Consider the following 22,365-nt stretch of genomic DNA (forward strand, 5'->3'; position numbering starts at 1 on the left):
CCATAATAATAGGTCTCTGTTACTCTTCCCCTGATGTTATTTATCCACTAATGCCTACACTTCTAGCATAATTCTTGTTTTTATGTTTTTATTGTTTTAACCTCTCTCATACTTACATCCCCCAATATATATTATTTTTATCTGACCTGAGAAAAGTACTATTGAGGAAAGTACAATCTCTCTCTCTCTCTCTCTCTCTCTCTCTCTCTCTCTCTCTCTCTCTCAAATTATAATTGACCATTTGGCAAAGGAGCTGCAAAAGATAAACAAAGAAAATTCATCTCTAAAAAAGAATGGAGTCTGTGGAAACTGATGACTTCATGAGATAGCAAGAATCTTTTAAACAAAACCAAAATAAATTGAAAAAAATAGAATAAAATGTAAACTACCTCTTTTGCAAAATCATTGCTCCTGAGAATAGAAAGAGGAATGACAACTAGAGAATAACTGAGCTCATTGAAAATATTGAGGAGAAAAAAGCCTTGACATAATATTTAAGGATATGGCCAGGGAAAACTGCCATAACATCAGGAACCAGATGGCAAAATTGTCATTGAAAGACTACATCGATCCACTCTGAGAAAGGGATCCTGAAAAGAAAATATGAAGGAATATTATGGCCAAATTCCAGAACTATTAGATAAAAGAGAAAATACTACAAGTAGCCAGAAGAAAGAATTTATATACCAAAGATTCACAGTGAGGATTACACAGTACTTGACTGAATCATCATGAAGGGATCAAAGGGCCTGGAATGTGATATTCTGAAAGGCAAGGGAGCTTTGAATGTAGTCAAGAATTTACTACCCAGCAAAACTGAGTCTTCACTTCCAGGGAAAAAGATAGACATTTAAAGAAATAGGAGAATAACAACTTTTCCTGATGGAAAGTCCAGAGCTTAAAAGAAGTTGGACTTCAATCAGGAGACTAAAGAGACATATGAAAAGGTTAAAAAAAAGGGTAAAAAAAAAAAACCTCTTATCCACTAAGATGAAACTGGCTATATCCCTCCTTGGAAGAAAGATTCTAAGAACTCTCAAGAACAGTAACTCTATTAGACAGAATAAACTTACCTAGAAGTGTTGGACACTCATAACTTTTCTGTGACTCAGATAGAATGATTTAAAAGCAATACCTTGTCTTCTGGCCAAGATGGTGGAGTGAAGAAGGCACAGTTCTATAATCTCCTGATTTTTCCCCATATATGATATGAAACAAATCTCTTAACAGAAATCCAATCAACAAAACCCAGAAAGAAAAGCCAGGAGAAAGAATATCTACCTCAGGATTAGTCTTCTGCAATCCTGAGTAAGTGCTGGTGGGTAAGGCAGATTAGCCATGTATCATCCTGATTAGAGACAGGGTTAGAGCCAGGGACACTGAGGGCCCAAAAACTGGACCTGCTTGATCAGCAGAAGTGCTAGAGCATGGTCAACCACAGCGCTTCAGTCAACTAGGGAGCAGAGGCATTGTTGGTGGCACTGATCATCTGAAGCTTGCCAACAGGGCTGGAGTGGGGGGGCATAGTTCTGGTACAAGAGAGCTGTGGACATCATCCCTGGACTCCTATGGTCAGAAAGAACTCTGAGTCCAGACCTCCATTTTCCACTGAAGCCTTTTCCCAGAACAAACAAATTTAGACCTTCTGCCCCAGGTACAGGTGTGTAAGCAGCAGATTACCAATCACCCCAGCTAAAAACAGGGAGAGTGATGACCTTACCCCACCTTATAGCCCACCATTGATTAAAGACAAAAGTATTTAACAACTTCAATCACTCCCTCCAGGCCAAGGGAGAGGGCCTGAATCATAGTCAGACACTAGAGAGAAAGCAAGTAGCATCCCCTACTGGTCAATTGGGAAAATTACACTCAGTTAGGAAATCTTCTAGGCCCGCTACTGGCAAAATGGGAATATTACACTCAGTGAGTAAAGGCTATAGGGATCACAACACCAAACTTCTGTGAACTAGCCCCTCCTCAACTCAAGGTCTTAGCAAAATGAAGAAAGGTCAGCGGAAAGGTGTATCCATACAAAAATTCCTGGAAGGAAAAGACCCTAAATTGGAGACACAAAGAACATCTGAGGAGAATATAATCTGGTCTCCAGCTCAGAAAGACTTACTTGAAGAAATGAGGAAGGAGTTTAAAAATCAATTGAGGGCAGCTAGGTGGCACAGTGGATAGAGCACCAGCCCTGGAGTCAGGAGTACCTGAGATCAAATCCAGCCTCAGACACTTAATAATTACCTAGCTGTGTGGCCTTGGGAAAGTGACTTGACCCCATTTGCCTTGCAAAAACCTAAAAATAAATTCGTTTGGAAAATTTGAAAAAAGAAACTCAAGAGAAGATTAATACCTTGAAACAATAACAACAAAAATATCATTGGAAAATACAATTGGACAAATACAAAATGAGAATAATTATCTCAGATCTTCAATTGGGTAAATGTAAAATGAAGATGATTCTCACAGAACCTCAAATGGTCAAAAGCAAAGCTCATTCAAAAATAGAATTGACCAATTGGAAAAGGAGTTACAAAAGGTAAATGAAGAAAACTCCTCTCAAAAATAAAGAACTGAATCTGTGGAAACAAATGACTACATGAGACAGCAAGAACCTGTTAAACAAAACCAAAAAATAAGGAAAAAATAGAAGAAAATATAAAATATCTCATCAGCAAAACCACTGAACTCAAGAATAGGTCGAGGAGGGGCAACCTGAGAATTATTATTCTTCCTAAAAACATTGAAGAGAAAAAGTCTGGACTTAATATTACAAGATCTAGTGATGGAAAATTGCCCTGATGTCATGGAACCAGAAGGCAAAATAGTTAAGGAAAGAATACATCAATCTCCTCTAGAAAGAGATTTTAAAATACAAACAACAAGGAATGCTGTTGCCAAATTCCAGAATTATCTAGTAAAAGAGGAAATTCTGCAAGTAGTGAGAAAGAAATAATTTAGATACCAAGGAGCCACACTAAGGATTATGCCAGATTTGACTGCAACACCAATAAGGGATTGAAGGGCCGGGAATGAGATATTCTAAAGAACAAGGGGGCTTGGAATGCAGCCAAGAATCCACTATCCAGCCAAGCTGAGCTTTCTTTTTTTTTTTAGATTTTTCAAGGCAATGGAGTTAAGTGGCTTGCCCAAGGCCACACGACTATGTAATTATTAAGTGTCTGAGCTCGGATTTGAACCCAGGTACTCCTGATTCCAAGGCTGGTGCTCAATTCACTGTGCCACCTAGCCGCCCCCTGAGCCTTCTTTTTCAGGGGAAAGGATGGACACTTAACAAAATAGAAGAATTCAAAAAAATGCCTGTTGAAAACAGCAGAGACACATAGAAAATTTGGACATCAATCAGGAAGTACAAGAGACACATGAAAAGCTTTAAAAAAAGGAGTAAAGAAAAAAAGATGAAAAGTAGTTATATCACAACATGGGAAAAAGACTCTCATAACTCCTGAGAATTGTAATTCTAACAGAGAGAATATACCTAGCCAGAAGTGATGGACTCATGACTTATCTATGAAACTGCTATCCAAAGAGATGAAACTCCTTATAACCCTACTTGGGAGAAAGATTCTAATAACTCTCAAGAACTATAACTCTATTAGAATATATTTAGCTTGAAGTCATGGAAACTCAGAATTTTATAAAATTCAGATAGAATGATTTTTAAAAAAAATTCCTCCTAAAGAATGGGGACAGGAAGGAGATGGGAGGAGGTAGGGGATTGAATGGGCTAATTCTCATTACATTAAGAGGTACACTTATGGTAATAGAGGGAAAGAAGGGAGGAGATGAGAAACACCTGAATCTTTCTCTCATACTCAGTGAACTTTGAAAACATATTACCTTTCAAGCATTAAAAGGGGAAAAGGGGAGGGGGCATGAAGACAGAGAGGGGGAGAAAAAGGGGAACTAAGAGAGGGAAGAGAAGGAAAAAGGGAAAACGGGATAGGGGAAAGAAAAGGGAGTGGGGTGAATAAAGGTGGGCAAAAACACTGAAGGGGTGGTATTCAGAAACAAAAAACAGGGGAATATGGATAAAGGGGCGGAATGTGAGGAAAATGCAAACAGAGGGAAGATAGCATGGAGGGCAATAAAGAATTAGTAATAATAACTTTGAATGTAAATGGCATGAACTCTCCCTTAAAACATAGACAAATAGCAGAGTGGATTAACCCTTCAATATGTTGCTTACAAGAAACTCATTTGAAGTAGAGAGATACATAAAGAATAAAGGTAAAAGGTTGGAGCAAAGTATATTTTGTTTCAGTTGATGTGAAAAAATCAGGGTTATTTCTTAAGGATATGATTTCTCTCTCACAACATTCAATACAGATCAATTTATTATGCCAAGGAAATAATGTAAAGATTAGTAGGTTGTCTTCTGTGGGGGGTTGAAGGAGTGAAATGAGATTGGGGGAATATTGTAAAATTCAAAATAAATAAATTAAATGGGGAAAAATTTGAAATAATGAAAATAATGAAAAACGAAAAGTGCTTGAAATAATATTTTAGCAAAATATTCAGTATTAGTGGGGATATGAGCATCTTTGCTTTAATCACAATCTTATTGTGAAAGCTTGTAGTTTATTGCCATTATACTTATAATTTTAAGGAAAAATTCTATGTTCGCTAACATTTTTAAAAATAATATTTTGTCAAAGGATTTTTTTACCCATTAGATAATCGGGGGTAGTTAGGTGTTAAAATGGATAGAGCATTGGCCCTGGAGTCAGGAGTACCTGAGTTCAGATTTGGCCTCAGACACTTAATAATTACCTAGCTGTGTGGCCTTAGGCAAGCCACTTAAGCCAAATCCATGGAAAACAAAAACAATTAGATAATCTTAAGACTTCTGATAGCTTTATTTCTGAAATGGTTGATTACATTGATAGTTTTTTCTAATATTGAACCAATGCTGCATTCCTGGCATAAATTTTACTTAGTAATAATGTATTATCCTGTATTCCCTTTAATAAATTTTAATTAAAATTTTTGCAACAATTTTCAAAAAACACATTGGTTTTTAATTATTTTTGTTTTGGATTTTTCTGGTTTAGTTATAAACCCATTTTTGTTTCATAACAGTAATTTGGTAGTATTCCTTCTTCACACAATTTTCAAAATTTTTTAATGAAACCATAATTAATTTTCTTTACTTTTTTGGAAAAATTCACTGGTGAATCCATCTGGTCTTGTAGATTTTGCTCTTAGGATATTTCTTGGCAGTTTGCGCAATTTCTTTTTCTGGAATTATTTATGTATGATATTTTTTCTTCAGCCTCTCTGGACAATTTTTATTTTCATATGTATTCTTTCATTTCACTGAGAATATGAGATTAATTGGTATAGAATTGGACAAAATATCTCAGAATTATTGATTTAATTTCCTCTCTGCATTGATTGTGAAAAGAAATTTCCATTTTTGATTACAATAATTTAATTTTCCTCTTTCTATTTTTAAATCTAATTACCTTAAAATCTATTTTTTATAAAACTAACTCCTTGGTTTTCTTACTAATTACATAATAAAATCTCCATGGAATTTTATAGTCATGTTTTAAAATCTTCAGTTAAGGAAAAATTATGACAAGTAGTTGAAAAGGAATAATTCAAATACCAAGAAATCAATATCAGAATTATTTAGAATTTAGGCGTTTCTACATAAAAATATCATCTTTTTCCTAGAAAAGATGAACGATCAATGAAACAGAGGACTTTGAAATTTCCCTAATTAAAAAAGACCAGAATGGAAAAGAAAATTGCAACACTCAAATAATATGTAAAATGGTAAATGAAATGAAAAAAAAGTTAGTCCACAAGACTAAACTCTTTACATCTTTACATAGGAAAACAATTCTAAGAACTCTTAAGCACTGATTTTCTCCATCTATCTGAATGCAGTACACTTATACACAGGTTATAGGTATGCATTGATTGGGAGATGATGGTATAAAAACAAGATGGGCAGTAAAGTGATGCCGTGGAGAAAGCACTGGGCCTGGAGTCAGAAAGACCTGAGTTCAAATGCATTCTCAGACACATAATAATTACCTACCTATGTGACCTTCACCAAGTCACTTAACCCCTGCCTTGTAAAAAAATAAAGAAAAAAGAGAAAAAAGATAAAAAAGAAAAACAAGACATAAAAAAGATACTACTTGGACAAGAAGGGGAGGCAGAAGAGGGTAAATCACATCACAGGAACAATCCCAAAGGACATATTTTAGTAGAGGGAAAGGAGGGAGGGTAAGAGCATTGAGTTCATCTTCCTCTCAACAGATTTGACTCAAAAGGGGAATAACATATACTCTCAATTAGATTTAGAAATTTATTTTACCCTACAAAGAAGGGAAAATGAGAAAGAAAGGGACTAATAAAATGGACTAATAGAAGGAAAGATAGATTGAGGGTGATGATGATCAAAAGCAAATAGTAGCAAGGATAGTGTAAAAGTAAATGGGGAAATAGGATAGAGGGAAATAAAGAGTTAGTAATCATATCTGTGAGTGTGAATGGGATGAACTCTCGTAAAACAAAAAGAAAATAGTATCCTATAATATGTCAATTAAAACAAACAAATTTGAAGCAGAGAGATACACACTACTAGGGTCACTTTGCAAGCAATGTGACAGGACTCTTGATTTTCCTTTACTCAAGTTCTAGTCACAATTAAAGACAGAAATTAATGTTTAGGGTAATGCACATTAAAACAACTCTGAGTTCTGAGCTCAAATCTAAGACATTGCTTCAAATGACAGAAGGAAAATGCAAATGCTTGGAAAAATATGGAAAAATTAGAACACATGTGGAATTATGAACTAGAGCAGTCATTTTTAAAATTAATGTGTTACCATGCCCAAAAGTTTCAACTATGCATATCCTTTGATACACTAAATAAAGAGTTCCCCCGACAAAAAGGATATAAGCCATTTATACAAAATTTATGTGGCAGCTCTGCTATTATGGTGGTAAAAATTTGAAAGTCGAAGGGATGCCTATTAATTGAGGAATGATTGGACAAGTTGTAATAATAGATCATGATGGAATACTATTTGTTACAAGAAAAAATGAATTGCATGTTTTCATAATAAAACTAGGCAATTTATTTGAACTCAAAAATTTGAAGAGAGCAGAAGTAATATAACATTGTATATGGTAACAGCAATACTGTCACAATAAACATTTAACAAAGACTGAACTGCCCTGATCAAAGCAGTAATTTAAGACAATTCCAACAGAATCATGATAAAAAAATGCTATCCACCTTCAGAGAGAGAAGTAATGAATTACAAAAATATATTCAAGAATATTTTTGGTTTACCTTTTTGCATTGTCTGTTTTCCTTTGGAACATGGTAAATATGTAAACATGTTTTCCATGGCTTCATATGGATGAAATTGTTTGCCTTCTCAAAGCAGGATTAGAGGAGAGAGGGAAAGAGATAATTTGCAGCTCAAATAAAAACACTTTTTTTTCACAAGACATAATTATTTAATGAATAAACAATAATGTATTTATTCTTTTTTTTAAAAAAAGCAAAAAAATGGAAATTTGTGAATAAGTCCAGATCTACCACTCTTTTCAGAGTTCTTCAAATCTAAATCATGTGCTAGTTTTGCATAGGTTCTATTATTTTTCACTGAGATATAGATCACTAAATGTTTCTACAGTAACTTTTAGTTTATTAATCACATTGTAAGATTATCCTAGCTCTCTTGACCCATGATAACATGAATAAAAATAATGACATTAAAGAGAGGCTTCAGTGGATTCATAATTTAAAGAATTTTCTAAGGAACATTGCACTGGAGAAAAAATCCTACTAATGAGCTTGTCACAAGGAGCACATGAGGGGAGTATCACTTGCACAAATTACAATTTTGATGATTACTTTTCATTTTTTCAATATAAGGATGAGTGATCATGAGACCCGGAAACTACCTTCTTTTTCTTTCATGTCATAATATATTTTTATGAATTTATTTACTTTTCCAAAAATATATAAAGATAGTTTTCAAGTTTATTATTCTAGTTTTTCTCTCTTTCACTCTTTCTTTCCCAAACCACAAAATAACAGGAAATCTGAAATAAGTTATATATGCAGAAACATATTAGAAATATTTCCATATTAGTCATGCTTTGAAAGAAGAATCAGAACAAAGGGAGGAAAATAAAAGATAGAAAAAGAAGAAAATTAAGAAACTTAAAATATCATGCTTTCATCTTCATTCAGACCCCATAATTTTTTGCTCTGGATGTAGATGACATTTTCCATCCTAATTCTTTCAGAACTGACCTTGATCACTGTATTATTGAGAAGAGTCATAACTGATCATCATATAATGTTGCTGTTAATGTATACATTATTCTCCTGGTACTGCCCCCTTTACTTAGTGTTTTCAGGTTTTTCTGTAATCTGTTAATCATTTCTTGTAGAAGAGTAGTATTCCATAGCTTTGAAATAACATAACTTGTTCAGCCATTCCCTGCTTTATGAATATCCCCTCATTTTCCAATTTTTCTGCCACAACAAAAGGAGCTAATAAAAATGTTTCTCTCTCTCTCTCTCTCTCTCTCTCTCTCTCTCTCTCTCTCTCTCTCCATATATATATATGTATGTATATATAGATAGATGTAGAGATAGACATATATATACATGTATATATATATATATATATATTTGCGTTTTTTTAAATCACCTCTTTGTGATATAGGCCTATTAATGGTTTTACAATTCCAAATTGCTCTCCAAAATTGTTGCATCAGTTCACAAATTCACCAACAGTACATTAATGATCCAGTTCAGAAAACTGTTTCCAATGAGTCCCACTACAAAAACATTTTCTGAATTTAATGTTCTTTCCTCTGAATATATATTAAGTTGCACATTTCCTGCCTCTTAAATTTATTATTATTTTTATTTACTTTGAGTTTTACAATTGTTCACCTAATCTTACTTCCCTCCCACAGAAGGCAATTTGCCAGTCTTTCCATTGTTTCCATGGTATACATTGATCCAAATTGAATGTTTGAATCCTTAAGGAAAGAACATAAAGTATAAGAGATAGCAAGATCAGACAATTAAGATATCAGTTTTTTTTCCCTAAATTTAATTCAATACTCCTTCGTCTTTGTTCAAACTCCACAGTTCTTTCTCTGGATACAAATGGTATTCTCCATTGCAAACAGTCCCAAATTGTCCCTGATTGTTGTACTGATGGAATGAGCAAGTCCATCCAGGTTGATCATCGTCCCCATGTTGCTATAAGGGTGTACAGTGTTTGTCTGATTCTGCTCATCTCACTCAGCATCAGGTCATGCAGGTGCATCCAGCCTTCCCAGAATATCCATCCCTCCTCGTTTCTAATAAAACAATAGTGTTCCATGACAAAAATATAGCAGAGTTTGCTAGGCCATAATCAAATTGAAGGACATTTACTTGATTTCCAATTCTTTTCCAGCACAAACAAGGTTGCTATGAATATTTTCTGTATGTTAAGTTTTTACCACTTTTCATCATCTCTTCAGGGTATAGCCCCAGTACACCCTTTTGACATAATTCCAAATTGCTCTCCAAAAACATTGGATGAGTTCACAGCTCCACCAACAATGTAATAGTGTCCCAGAATCCCAACAACCCTCCTAACAATGATCATTATCATTTCTGGTCATATTGGTCAGTCTGAGAGGTGTGAGATTGTACGTCAGAGAAGCTTTGATTTGCATTTTTCTAATAAGTAATGGTTTAGAGCAACTTTTCATATGAGTAAAATTGCTTTGATCTCCTCATCTGTAAATTGCCTTTGCTTATTTTTTGACCATTTATCACTTGGGGAATGGATTTGCTATAAAAAAAAATTTTCAATCAGTTCTCTGTATGTTTTAGAAATGACTCGTTTGTCAGAAACATTAGTTGTAAAGATCGTTTCCCAGTTTGCTACATTTCTTTTCATCTTGATTACAGTGGCTTTGTATGTGCAAAGGTTTTTGGATTTAATGCAATGAAAATCATCTAGTTTGTTTTTAGTCATGTTCTTCATCTTTTCGTTAGTCATATACTGCTTCACCTTCCATAGATCTGACAGGTAAACTACTCTTTGATCTTCTTGTTTGCTTATAGTATTGTTTTTATGTCTAAAGCCTGTATATATTTGGATTTTCTCTTGTTGTAGGATGTGAGGTGTTGGTCTACCTAAGTTTCTTCCATACTAACTTCCAATTTTCCCAGCAGATTTATTGAAGAAAAAGTTTTTATCCCAACTGGACTCATTTAGTTTATAAAAAAGGAGATTGCTGAAATCATTTCCAGCTATTGCAACTAGTCTATTCCACTGATCCAAGACTCTGTTTCTTAGGCAATACCAGGACTGATGCTTTATAATATAACTTCAGATCAGGTAGGATTAAGCCACTTCCTTTTGCACTTTTTTTATTGAATTCCTGGAAATTCTTGAATTTTTATTTCTCCATATAAATTTACTTGCAAATTTTTCTCACTCGTAAAAGTAATTTTTTGGAATTTTGATTGGTAGGGCACTAAACACATAATTTAGTTTTGGTAGAACTGTCACTTTTATTATCTTAGCTCAGTCTATATAGGAACAGTTGATGTTTGCCCAGTTATTTAAATCTGATTTAATTTGTGTGAAAAGTGTTTTGTAATTGTTTGCAAAAAGTTACTGAATCCACCTTGGAAAAATAGATTCCCAGGTATTTTAGTATTTTATATTGTCTGAGGATACTTTGCATGGGATTTCCCATTCTAGCTCTTCCTGCTGTATCTTATTTAATTATATATATATATATATATATATATATATATATAAATATATATATATATATATATATATATGAAAGTTGTGGATTTAGGGGGCTTATCTTAAATCCTGCAACTTTGTTAAAATTCTTAATTGTGTCCAGTAGTTTTTTGGATGATTTCTTCAGATTCTCTAGGTATGCCATCATGACATCTGAAAAGAGTGAGAGTTTTGTCTCTTCCTTCCCAATTCTAATACCTTCAATTTATTTTTCTTCTCTAATTGCTGAAACTAACATTGCTAATATGATATTGAATAGTAGTGATGTTTCATCCCCTGATCTTATTGAAAATGCCTCTATCCCTTCCCCATTGAATATAGTGTGGTTAAGTGGCTTGCCCAAGGCCACACAGCTAGGTAATTATTGTGTCTGAGGCCAAATTTGAACTCAGGTACTCCTGAATCCAGGACCAGTGTTCTATCGACTGCGCCACCTAGTTGCCCCCTCTCCCCATTGAATATAATGCTTGTTGATGGTCTCAGATAGATACTGTTTATTAATCTAAGGAACAGTGCTTTTATTCCTACATTCACTAGTGTTTTTAGCAAGAATGGGTGCTGTAATTTATTAAAAGCCTTTTCAGTATCTATTGATATGATCATATAATTACTGATAGGTTTGTATTTGTCATAATTAATTATACCAACAGTTTTCTTAATACTGAACCAACCTTGTATTCCTGGGATAAATCCTACTTGATCAAAATGCATTATTCTAGTGATAACTTGTAATCATTTTGCTAAGATTTTATTTATGATTTTTGCATCTATAGTCATCAAGGAGATAGCTCTACAATTTTCTTTCTCTGTTTTACCTTTTTCCTGGATAAGGTATCAGCAACATAATGGTGTCATAGAAAGAGTTAGACAGAGTTCCATCTTCCCCTATTTCTCCAAAGTGTTTATATATAATTGGAAATAATTATTTCTTAAATGTTTGGTCGAATTCTCTTGTAAATCCATCAGACCCTGGAAATTTTTCCTAAGGAAGTTCAATGATGGCTTGGTGAATTACTTCTTATGAGACAGGTTTGTGTAGGTATTTAATCTCTTCTTTATTTAACCTGGGCAACTTACTTTTTTTCTAAATATTCTTCCATTTTGCTTAGATTGCAAAATTTATTGCCATTGAGTTGGGTAAAATAATTTGGAATTTTTAGCTTAATTTCCTCCACATTGGTGGTGAGTTCACCTTTTTCATTTATGATACTAGCAACTTCTTTTTTCCTTTCTTTTTTAAATCAAATTGAGTAGTTTATCAATTTTATTTTTTTCAGAAAATCAAATCTTGGTTTTATTTATTAATTCAATAAATTTTACTTTTCATATTAATTTCTCCTTTAATTTTTAGAATTTCTACTTTGTTTTTTAATTGGGGATTTTTAATTTGTTCTCTTGCTAATTTTTTAGCCACATATTTAGTTGATTTTGTCCTTCTTTAATTTATGTACATAACCATTTAAAGATATAATACATCTCCTGACAGACACTTTAAGTGAATCCCATAGGTTTTGGTATGTTGTTTCATTATTGTCATTATCTAAAATAAAATAATTAATTCTTTTTTTATAATTTGTTGTTTGATCCACATATTCTTTAAAATGATGTTATTCAGTTTCTAATAAGTTCTGGGTCTTTATCTTCCTGGTGCAATATTGCACATGATTTTTTTTTTTTTTTGCATTGTGATCCGAGAATGATGTATTCCCTATTTCTACCTTTCTGCAGTTGATCATTAGGTTTTTATGCCCTAGTAAGTGGTCATTTTTTTTATAAATGCCATGTTCTGTGGAGAAAAAAGGTATATACCTGTATATCCCCATTCAATTTCCTCTATAAATCTATCATATTTAGACTTTCTAACAATCTATTTACATCCTTAATTTCTTTCTTATTTATTTTATGATTCAATTTATTTAAATCTGAGAGTGGGAGGTTAAGGTTTTCCACTAGTAGAGTTTTGCTGTCAATGTCTTCCTGTAGTTCTTTCAGCTTTGGATTCCATCCCATTGGGTGCATACATGTTCAGTATTGAAATCACTGTATTTTCTGTGGTACCTTTTAGGAGCAAACAGTTTCTTTCCTTATCTGTTTTAATGTAATCCATTTTTCCAGCTGATTTGTCTGAGATAAGGATTGCTACACCTGCTTGTTTCACTTTAGCTGAAGTAAAATACATTTTGCTCCAACTCTCCACACACACACACACACACACACACACACACACACACACACACATATATATATATATATATATATATACATATCTGTTTCAGATGAGTTTCTTGTAAACAGCATTTTGTAGTATTCTGGTTTTTAATCCACTCTGCTATTTGTTTATGTTTTAAGGCAGAGCTCATTCCATTCACATTCAAAGGTATAATTACTAACTCTTTATTATGCTCCATGTTATCTTTCCTCTGTATTTTTCTCCTTTTCTTACCTTTATCTATATTACCCAGTATTTTGTTTCTGAATACCACCCCCTTCAGTGAGTTTATCCACCTATATATCCACTCCTCCCTCTTCTTTCTGCTTTCCATATTTCCCCTTGTTCCCTCCCTTCCTTCTCTTAGTTCCCCCTTTTCTACCCAACCCTGTCCCTTCACTCCCCTTTTCCATTTTTAATACTTGAAAAGTAAAATAAGTTTATTAACTTAACTGAGTGTCTTTTTAAGTTAACTTTAGACAAGTCTGATGAGAGAAAGATTCAGGTGTTTCTCATCCCCTCACTTCTTACCCTCTATTACCACAGGTCTTTTGTAGCTCTTATCATAATGAGATTTACCCCATTCAGTGTTCTCTCTTCTTCCATCTCCTTCCTGTCCCCCTTTTTAAGGAATAAATGTTTTTAAATCATTCCATCTGAATCAGAGAAAATTCTGAGTATCCATTACTTCTGGCTAAGTATATTCTCTCATAGCATTACAGTTCTTGAGAGTTATTAGAGACCTTCTTCCAACTAGGGTTATAGGCTGTTTCATTCCATTGGAGATCAGTCTCATGGATAAGTCATGAGTGTTCATCACTTAGTGAGGTATATTCTCTTTTAGATTTACAATTCTCAAAAGTTATGAGTATCTTTTTCTCATCCTGGGATATAGCTAGGTTCATCTTATTGGATAGCAGTTTTTCTTTCTTTACCCCACCCCCTTCCTAACCTTTTCATGTATCTCTTGAACTTCCTGTGTGTTGTCCAAATTTTCTATTTAGCTTTGCTCTTTTCAGACAAGAATTATTCCATTTCGTAATTGTGCCTCTTTTCCCCTGAAAAAGAAGGCTCAGCTTTGGTGGATAGTCAATTCTTGCCTGCATTCCAAACTAGAATTATTACTTTGATTTCCTCCTCCTTGGTGGTGAGTTCGCAATTTTCATTTATGATACTTACAATCTGATTTTCTTCTTACTTTTTTTAAATCAAAGGTTTATCAATTTTATTATTTTTTTCATGAAACCAAATCTTGGTTTTATTTATTAATTCAATAGCTTTCTTGCTTTTGATTTTATGAATTTCTCCTTTAATTTTTAGAGTTTCTAATTTGGTATATAACTGGGGGTTTTTAATTCGTTCTTTCTCTAATATTTTTAGTTTCAGATTTCATTCATTGATTTCCTCTTTCTCTAATTTATTCAGGTAAGCTTTTAAAGATATAATATTTCCACTGACTTGCCCCTTCAGTGAATCCCATAAGTTTTGGCATGTTGTTTCATTATTATCATTATCTAGGGTGAAATAATTCTTTCTCTAATTTGTTGTTTGATACACTTATTTTTTTAAAAATGAGGATATTTTGTTTCCAATTAGTTTTGGGTCTATATCTCCTTGGTGCAATAGTGTATATGATTTCTATTGCATTATGATCTGAGAATTTCTGCCTTTCTGAAATTTATCATTAGGCTTTTATGCCCTAGTACATGGTCAGTTTTTCTGTAAGTGTCATGTACTACAGAACAAAAGGTATTTTCCTTCCTATCCCCATTGAGTTTCCTCCATAAGTCTATCATATCTATGTTTTCTAACAATCTTTTTATCTCCTTTACTTCCTTCTTTATTTTATGTTTAGATTTATCAAAAACTGGGAGTGGGAGATTGAGGTGTCCTGCTAGTAGAGTTTTGCTGTCTGTATCTTCCTGTAGCTCTTTCAACTTCTCCTCTAAGAATTTGGATCCTATGCCTTTGGGTGCATGCACATTTGGTATTAAAATTACTTTATTGACTATGATATCTTTTAGGAGGATATACTTTCCTTCCTTATCTCTTTTAATGCTATTTATTTTTGTAGCTGCTTTGTCTGAGAATCGCTACGCCTTCTTTTTTTACTACAGCCGAAGAAAATATATTTTGCTCCAACCTTTTACCTTTACTTTGTATGTATCTTTCTGCTTCAAATATTTTTATTGTAAGCAGCATCTAGGATAATGGATTTTAACTCACTCTGATGCTTGCTTGTGTTGTAAGGGAGAGTTCATCCCATTCACATTCAAAGCTATAATTCATAGCTCTTTATTCCCCTCCATGGTATTTTCCCTATGTTTGTATTTTTCCCCTTTTTTTACCTTTAACCTTATTCCCTAGTATTTTGAATCTGAATACCGCCACCTTCAGTGTGTTATTCCTCCTATATCAACTCCCTCCCCTTTTATCCCCTTTCCCTTTTCCCTTTTTCCTTCCCTTCATTTTGTTAATTCATCTTTTTCTCCCCCTCCCAGCCCTCCTCCCTTTTTCCCCTTTTAATAATTTAAAGGTAAGATAAGTTACTTAACTTAACTAATTTAACTTTAAGTCAAGTCTGATGAGAGGAAGATTCAGGTGGTTTTCAGCTCCTCTCTTCTTCTCCTCTATTACAATATGTCTTTTTTTACCTCTTAATGTAAGATTTGCCCCATGCAGTCTCCTCCAATGTCCAGTATTTTTACTGTCCCCCTTTTGAAGGAGGTATTGTTTTTAAATCATTCTATATGAGTCACAGAAAAATCATGAGTGTCCATCACATTTGGCTAAGTATATTCTTTCTCATAAAGTTACAATTCTCAAGAATTCTGAGAATCTCTCTCCCAAGGATATAGCCAGCTTCCTCTTATTGGAGAGCTGTTTTATTCTTTCCCCTTGTTTTAACCTTTTCAAGTGTTTTGAGTCTCCTGTTTGATGTCCAAATTTTCTATTAAGTTCTCGTCTTTTCATCAGGAAATGTTGGAAGTCTACCATTTTGTTAAAAGGACATCTTTTCCCCTGTAAGAGAAGGCTCAGCTTTGCTTGGAAGTGGATTCTTGGTTGCATTCCACACCACATTGTTCTTTGGAATATCTCATTCCAGGCCCTTCTATTTCTTAATGTTGGTGCAGCCAAGTCCTGTTTATTCCCTACTGTGGGTTCCTTGGTATCTAAATTGCTTCTTTCTGGCTGCTTGCAGGATTTTCTTTTTTATCTGATAGCTCTGGAATTTGACCTCAACATTCCTTGGAGTTTTCATTTTGGGATCCCTTTCCAGAGAGGATCAATTTATTCTTTTTTTTGTCATTTTCATCTTTATTTCCAACAAAATATGTGGGTGACCAGTTTAAGCAGCAAACACAATCTTCCATGTAATGAACATATGATCTTTTACAATGAGTTATTATTTATCAAACTTACATAAATGTTATTGAATGATAAAATGCAAATCAATTTTAAAGTGCTACTGGATTCATAGAAACTGCTTATGATCATGTATTTTCTGCACTGAAGTCCTCCTGTGATGCTTCACAACACCCTGAGGGAAATCTGAGTTCAAATGTGAACACTAATGCTCCTTCACTGGCATGGACAAGAGTGGTAGGAAAGGAAATCACAAAGACTATCTAATAAAACATTTATTTTACTGTTGAGTTTCTTAAAAGTGGGTCATTGTTCCAATTAGCGAATGAACACATTTTGTGAAAAATTAAAGATTACATCAATAATGACATTCTTGTTATAAATAACGCTAGGAGCTAAAACTAGAAGATTATAAAAAAATTGCAGAAAAGTTTTGTAATGCATCCCAAAACAAGTAATGATTTCCTTGGATATTGGGTCATCTCACTTGGCAGAATTCATGACAAATGAGGAAAAAGCAATGTATACAAAAACATTTGTTTAAGAGATGGTAGAGAAATTATATGAAGACACTCCAAAGTAAACAAATGTATACTTGATTTCAATGCAAAACTATTAGAAGCTATAAAAAATTATCAAAAAATGTAGCAAATTAGAAAAATGAAGATAGATATACAAATAAAAGAACTATAACCCAATCTAAATAAGCTAATGATGCTGGAAAATAGGTAATAAAAGAATATATAGCAACATAAACCAGCACCATGTTCTATAGAAGTGGAACAAGCAACTTACAGTTGATGAATTTAGAAACTGCCTCACTCAGCAAATACCTGTCTCTCCTTTCCAAGTGCCACCATCAGTTTTTAAGTACAAACCCATCTACAAAATCTTATGTTGAAGGGTGGTGAAGAGGATCATCTCATGACCAGGGAGAGGCAGCAGAGGAAAAATTGGCTTATAGAAAGTTTGACAAAGTTTGACTAAGCTGAACCATCCCATTCACATTTAAGGGATGACATTCAAAAGTCAATTTACACAGAGGATGTCTGTGCTGAAGGAAGGCAACTTGAACAATCAGGGGACAAAGATACTGATACATAAGCCTTTCTTGTCTCTAAAAAATCTTTTGAGAAAATCTGTGCCCACATCCAAGGTACTCTTGATGAAAAAAAGTCATAAGCCATGCTGTCATACAATCACTGAGGTGGCAAAGACAGAGGCATTTATTAGGTAGAACTGCCATCTTAGAGCATCTACCAAAATATCCAACATGTTATCTGCTAAGATCAAACAAGACTGTTTCTAAGGATAATTATTTTGCTCTTCTGATTATCAACCAGTTAGGAATAAAACAGGGAAATTATCAATTCTGCCAATCCCTCAACAAGTAATGTGCTTTGCAGATAACATCTGCATTTTGCTCAATGAGTTTTACCCTCAGATTTGGTCGAACTTCCCATGCCAGACAAACTATGTAGAAGACATCTATCTCTGACATGTAATTAGATGGATGGCCCAAAGCTTGCTCCACTGACAAAACTGTAGATGGACAATGAGATAAGCTCAGAACTGAAGACAAAGAGGCACTTGTTGGCCCTTTAAAAAAATAAACATGAATATTCTTTCTTCTAGTGAAATTAATTGGATGTAATACTACAATCCCTGAGGAATCAAATACTGGTCACTGAAAGGGCAGGAGAACTGCTTGGTGGCCTTTCCTGAACAGGCTGCAGTATGTGGCCAAGGACACATTGTACATACACAGATGACCAGGAAAAAAAATGGGTCAGTCATAAGAACAATTAACATGTCGTAATGAGGCCCATCTGTCCAAAAACTCCAGAATATAGGTGGACCTCTTGTGGAGGACTGAAAGGCATGGACACAAGATGACAAAGTATTAATAGGTTAAAATTTGAATCGCTCAAGTACATCATCAAATTTCATAGACTCACTGAGGTATTCCTAGTGTCAGAATTATTTTCTCAATTAAGAATACTGGAACCATCATCACAAAGATTTTCTTTTTCAGGGTAGGGGTGGGAGAGTGGGGAAGGAGTCCTTTTGCTCTGGAAACTTTTTTAACCAAAAAATTTTTATTTCAGTTAAGTTGCTAATTATTGAGACAAATAAGTCCCATCTAATGTAATATTCAAATAATGTTTCTTTCAGGGGCCCAAGTTTGTTAGGTGTTGAAAAGAACAAAAAGCAAAAAAATACACTGAACACTTTCACCATACTTAACAGGGCCCTGGCATAATAAATACACATGCTTTCAGCTCTCTGGAATGATCTCAAGTCAATAATCCCAACACATGAATTACTACAAGAGTGAAGTTCTGAGATATGTGTTTGCTCTTTGTCCCAGGTATACTGATGTTCATGATCCAATTCTTTTTAAAATTCCTTTAAAATGAACAGGTCATAACTGCAGGAAATATTTGGTTATCTCCTTTTGTTTGTAGACCTGAAATAACTTTCTTAAAAATCAATTAATTTGCTTATCTCCAAGAATTTGACAAAATTCAATCTTAAATTACCTAGTTTTCTCACTTGTAAATATATAAAGGAACAGAATGTAAATCAATGATAGAATGCTCGAACACACCAAAGATGATGAGCAAATAAATCAGTGAACCATTCTGGGATTATTTCCCATTCAAGTAATTAATCAGTTTGGACAAGTTTTAGGATGGATTAAGTTGGGGCAAAAAGGGGACAGGAAAAAGATTAACATCTTTACAGAATACAAAATTGTTTAAACCAAAATATTTTTCTACAGACTTCCTCTAAAAATGAGAGACAGTTGTAGAATAGTATGAGAACATGTAAGATAAGATCACCTCCTTTACTGATGGCACTGATTTTGATTTTGGCTAACAAAGTTCTGAATTAGCCCTTTAAAATAATTATGGAATATTATCAACAAATATTTAACAATCAATTTGAAATGAACTTTACTCAATGGAGTGATTTCCAATGATTCTATAAAAAGGCCACCCACAGAGTGAAAAGCATCACTTAAATTTCCAGAGTCATGCAAATAACTTTCAAAAGGACTTCCAATTTACAAAGCTAGGAAAAAGCTTAATATTAATCATTTATTAGCACTAACATATTAAGGTTAGCAATAGCAATTGAAGTACTGATGTATACTTAAATTTCTATTTAGGTTCCCTGGATAATCAATGTGAACCATGTTTATTTCCATTTTTAGGCACTGGAGCATTATTATCTGTTTTTTACAAAATCTTAAAATTGTCTTCTAAATCTTTTTTTTTTCAGAATGTAGCAGTTACATGGTTAGAGCAGATGAGTATGACTGTAGGTTCGTTTTAAGGATATATGGTTATCTCTATTTGCTGCCAAGTTCTTCAGGACATCATTACTTAATTATAATACTGACTCTCCTTGGGAAATTAGGATATTACAACCACCTTTCCAAGAAATGTCCTGTAGCAACAAAATACGAATGGCCTGATCTATCTAGACTAGGAAGTGAATATAACCTATTTAATCCAAGTTAACACAAAGTTTACATGATCCTCATAGTATTTAAATATTTTAAAAATAAAATTTTCTAAAACTTTATAGCGGCATTACTTTTTCAATCATATTTTTAAACCAATGTATTAATAGACCATTTCTTTGTATTGTAAAAGTCTGAACAGGATTTTCCATTTTACCAAGACTATTTTTATACGTGTATGGGAAGAGAAATACTTTTGAAAGAGGTTTTTGGAATTTAATGTTCATATGAAACTTAACTGCCTCTTGTCAGGCTTTGGTCTATATAAGGGCACTTCAGTATATGCCCAAAACACTCAAGATATTGAGTGTTAAAAATTTCCAATTCTAAGTTTAAATTTGATTTCTATACATGAACTTTCACAATCAGAAAGCTTAACATTTGCCTTTATAAGTTACTCCACATTTTTAAAACCTATTAATCTTGTCTTTGGACTTCTCAATGTCTTTGGATAATTTAGTTTTCTGAACACAAAGTGTACCACTTTTTTAAATTTCATCTTAGAATGATGTATGTTCAGAGCAGTCTCATTCTTAAAGTAATGTGAAAAACTGCTAGGGTGCCCTAAACAATAACAGGGATGGACAATTTTCAAACCACTCAGCTAAGGGAACTCTACCAGATAGAACCAGCCCAGTAAATTAATAAAAGTAGATGGTTTAAGGGATAGTTACAAGCAGCTGGGAAATCAAAGGAGTAGATATACTCCATACCTTCCCCAAACAGGGAGAAGAGGGAGATACAAATATGAATTAAGAGTTCTTTTGGCATCCCATTAAGTTTCAAATCAAAATGCCTTTTGTAATATGTTTGTAATATTGTAAATGATTGCCAGCACACCTGTAATTAAGAGATTCCTCCAAGCAAATTTCCAAAAAATTAACTGATCCAAACCCCTATTACTTAAACTTTAAATTGAATATGTTTTGAAAAATTCCAAATTGAAGTACTCTGTTGATCCAGAGAACAAGTCATTTTTTTAATGCTGAGTTGGATTCCTGAAAGGACAAACCTATCATGAGTCCTTGGTGCATTATTTGCCTTAGTTGTAACCAATGCATCAGTCAGTAAGTTAATTCCATCACCGAAGCCTTTCCTTGCTGAAGGTCACATTAATTCTTTGGGATGGGACTGAAGCTCTTGACCTACCACCTATAGCATTTCCCTTTGGTGCAATCTTTCTGTATGTGCCCAAACTCTCCACATGAATAGCACTTCTGCTCATCTGCATGGTCGCAGTCTCGAGCCAAGTGGCCGGGGTTGCCACAGTTGTAGCAGCACTTCTCTCTCTCTCTCTCGTTTAGGCTCCTTGCAGTCCTTGGCAATGTGGCCACCTCTACCGCAGATATAGCAGGCATCCTCCTGAAGATCACAATGCTTGGCAAGATGACCAGACTCACCACAACGGTAACAGATGTCTGGAAGAGATGAAGAAACAAACTGGAAGCCTCTTCCACGGCTCCTCATTCCTCGGCCACGGCCTCCTCCAGTAGGGCATTCTCGGGCCCAATGGCCAGAGCGTCCACACTTGAAACACTCGTTGCTGCTCATTGCTGCATTTAGATCTTCTCAGATGTCGGGGACGGCCCGCGGCGTGGCGGCGGCTGTTTATATTGGGGTCCCAGCCTGCGCCACACGCGGGTCTACACCCAATGAATTCTTTAAATAACTATTTTGGCCTCAGGTTCCATGATGTCTGGACAATTTTCCATCATTAAATCCTGTAATATTAAGTCCATGCTTTTTTTTTTTCTCTTCAATACTTTCAGGAAGCCCAGTGATTCTTAAGTTGTCTCCATTTGTTCTAGTCTGAAGGTAAGTGGTTTTGCTGATTAGGTATTTTATACCTCTATTTTTTTTTTCAATTTTTTGGCTTTGGCTAACAGATTCATTTCGTCACATGAAGTCAATTTCCACAGATACCATTTTTAGAGTAGAATTTTTAAATTTCAGAAGCTCCTTTTCCAATTGGTCAATTCTATTTTTGAAAGGAGTTTTCCATTTGTCCAATTGTTGTTTTGAGAGAAACATTTTCTTTTTGCATTTGTTCAGTTGCAATTCTGAAAGATTTGTTTTCTTGTTGCAAGATGTTAATTTTCTCCAGCATGGTGTTTTTGCAAATGATTTTTAAACTGCTTTTGATACCTTCTAAGAAGTATTTCTTGGCTGAAGACCAATTTATATTCTCCCTAGAAATTCTAGGTCTCTCTGAGTTATGATCTTTGCTTCAAATTAGCTTTCAGTTGGCCCCCGTTTCCACTGACTGTTCTTCATTTTCCTAGGAGCTTGTGTTGGGAGAGGAGCTGGTTCACAAGTGTTTAATGTTGAAATCGCTAGAGTCTTTGCTGAGTGGGTTTAGTAATTCAAGTGAGTCAGCCAGTAAGGGGTACACATTGTTTTCTCTGGAGTTTCTGTGACCT

The 22,365-nt window shown here is 34.2% G+C and overlaps 1 pseudogene; it reads right to left on the reverse strand.

Moving 5' to 3' along the window:
- Positions 1–20,815: 20,815 nt before the first annotated feature.
- On the reverse strand, positions 20,816–21,520 carry LOC141519711 (CCHC-type zinc finger nucleic acid binding protein pseudogene; annotated as a pseudogene).
- Positions 21,521–22,365: the final 845 nt, after the last annotated feature.

This window comes from Macrotis lagotis, chromosome 1 (genome assembly GCF_037893015.1).
Source record: "Macrotis lagotis isolate mMagLag1 chromosome 1, bilby.v1.9.chrom.fasta, whole genome shotgun sequence".
NCBI classification, from domain to species: Eukaryota; Metazoa; Chordata; class Mammalia; order Peramelemorphia; family Peramelidae; genus Macrotis; species Macrotis lagotis.